This window comes from Dioscorea cayenensis, chromosome 2 (assembly GCF_009730915.1).
Source record: "Dioscorea cayenensis subsp. rotundata cultivar TDr96_F1 chromosome 2, TDr96_F1_v2_PseudoChromosome.rev07_lg8_w22 25.fasta, whole genome shotgun sequence".
NCBI lineage: Eukaryota > Viridiplantae > Streptophyta > Magnoliopsida > Dioscoreales > Dioscoreaceae > Dioscorea > Dioscorea cayenensis.
In genome coordinates, this window is record NC_052472.1 from 15,258,007 (window position 1) to 15,260,674 (window position 2,668).

General features: G+C 36.8%; 1 long non-coding RNA gene across 2 annotated transcripts; it reads left to right on the forward strand.

Moving 5' to 3' along the window:
- Positions 1-622: 622 nt before the first annotated feature.
- On the forward strand, positions 623-2,384 carry LOC120280580. 2 transcript variants are annotated; one of them, XR_005542362.1, is made up of 3 exons: positions 623-739; positions 1,219-1,291; positions 2,138-2,384. It is a non-coding gene; the product is annotated as an uncharacterized LOC120280580 (long non-coding RNA). The 2 variants fall into 2 exon arrangements; XR_005542363.1 differs by lacking the exon at positions 623-739 and adding an exon at positions 987-1,007.
- The last annotated feature ends 284 nt before the right edge of the window (positions 2,385-2,668 follow it).

Sequence of the window (2,668 nt, forward strand, 5' to 3'; positions counted from 1 at the left end):
CCATGGATTTTAGATTCTAGCGCCACTCATCACATGACTATTGATACCTCTAGTCCAGTCTCTATTTCTACACCTCACACCTTTTCTAGTATTCACACTTATGATGGAAGCCTTCAACCTATCATATAGTGTTGTCGTCTTTAGTCCACTTTATTGACATTCTTGACGTTCATCACGTGCCTAAGCTTCGCTCTAAACCTTCTTTTGGTTAGCCAGCTCACTAATCATGGTGTCATAATTATTTTTTCTTCTTCTACTTGGTCTTTGCAAGACCATCTAAAACGGTAAGAGGATTAAGATGGGGTGTTGCTTTTGTGTGTTCTCTTAATCGTTGGCATAGTTACCTCTGTTGTTGTACCCTGTCCTGATTTAGACCTCGGGCCTATTTAGATTTTTTTTATGCTTGCATTAGGGATAAAAATGGTCATTTAGTAGTAGTGGCATTTTTGCATGTTTGCATGGTAGCTTTTATGTGAAAAAAATCAGGGAGCAATTCAGTCATTTGGATCCATTTTTATATGATTTTTTTCTATTAAGAGGGCAATTAGGTCATTTCCTATTTAGATGATGAAATGAATGAGAGAAAAACACTGGAACCTTCTTTTTCCTTCTTCACTTCTTGCTTCCTTGCTTCTTGTTCTTCTTGTTCGACGAGCATACCCCTAGAAGAAAAATTTTTTCCGGCGAGAATTTCCGCGAACTTCATACCAAACTCATTCCTCTCTCACTCCCGAATCCGGTAAGCCTTATATCCAATGTTTTTTTGTTTTGTATTTCACCCGTATTTCCTTGTTTTTAGAAATATATAAAAATTTTGATTTCTCCATGAACATGATGATCCATAGGCTTAAATTGAAGCCAATGATTTATAATGCATGTATGAGGATGTTGTAGAAGAAAATTTTCGATTTAGAGTTGTAAATTGGGAGAAAATCCATAGTATAAGGTTCGGGTTACTGTAGCAATTGCAAAATTACTGTAGCACCGAAAATTTTGAGCCTTTTCTGGTATTTCTTTGGTCCGCATTGAAGCTCTTCTTACCCTGAACTCATTGGAACTAGTTTTACTACATTCTGAGATCGTTTGGATCCAAAATGACGATGTTTTGCCTTAAAACCCTAATATTTTGTATTAGACATGTATAATCATATTTTATACATTTTCTTGTGATTATCATTCTTATGTTCATTAAAATTTGAATTCCCTGCTTTTATCTAGGTGGCGAAGCGTCCTCCAAGGGGAAGGAGCTCGCCGATCAGTGAGTGCGTCTCAGGACGAGACGACTGGTTCTGTGAGTGGTTAAATTTATAATTGAATAGATTTAATAAGAGGACTAAAGTATTTCTTCATGTGTTTTATCACATAAACTTGATGATAAATTGACTTCCTTTGATATATATATATATATATATATATATATATATATTTTGAGTACGAATTTACTTGAAATGGTTAAAACTAGAATGCTTATACCTATTTATTTGAAAGAAACATGTTTACTTGCATTTCCGTATTTATATGCAAATGAGATATGATTTGATGTACATTTCCGTATTTAAACATTGTATGATGGATTATTTGAATTGGAAGTTGGAAAGAATTATATTGTGGCATTTAGTTTTGATGGTGACGCTGGACTTTAGTCCGACATCGTGCAGCATGGGGGTTCCACGGTCCGGCCCGATGGGAGGCGGCGTGGTTAACCCCGAGTTTACCCTGGGTCAAGAGGTGCGTGGAGCCATTGATGAGGGGGTTCATGCTATGTGAGAAACTCGAGGTCACCACAGGGGATCTCGAGTAGCAACACCAAGGAAAGGCACCCTTTTAAATTTTAAAAAGTTTTAAAAACTCCTTGGTGGTCCCACAGCTAGTCGCGGCCACGATTAGTGTGGGAACTGTTTTAGGCCAGCCTGTATTTTTGGAGCTATGTTCATCATGTTTAAAAATGTTATTTGATTTTACTATTGATGAATCTTGTGTTATTTGTTAATATGTTGAATACTTGGAACTGATTTTATATGCTATTATTATTTCTTTGAATTACCATTTGAAATACTTTATCACTCTGTTATATCTATGCTGACACCACTCACTGGGTAACCTCTGTTACTCACCACTCCCCTTTTTATCTTTTCAGACTGCGACGTTGGACAGAGTTGTGCTGTGCAGCAGTAGAGGTTTATCTGTACTTCTTATTTAGGTTTGTTATAGTATGCATGTACCCTCTATGGATCCACTAGACTTGACCTTATATGTGGTTCTTGTATTTATATTTTCGGGTTGTATCTTAAAACCCTGGTTTGTGCTGTTATTGTTGCTACTTGTGTTTAGGGTTCCTAGTACTAGGGAACCCTATTTGTGATATTTTATTATGTTGTCTTCTAGTTATATAATTCTGATAAGAGGTTTATATTGAGCCTTACGGCGACCTGAATGTGGGGTCGCTGTGGGACCCACTTCTTGTCGTCGTGGCGATTGCCACGTGCCCGGTTAGGTTCGGGGCGTGACAATTTTAGTGGTATCAGAGCTAGAGGTTTACATTGATCTTAGTTTAAATTCTCAAATTGTTGATTTTCTTAAAGACTAGTGGATCTAATTACTGATTTGCATTTAGCATAAGTGCATATAGGAGTTAAGCTTAAAAATTTGTCTCTCTTTGTTCTTTTCA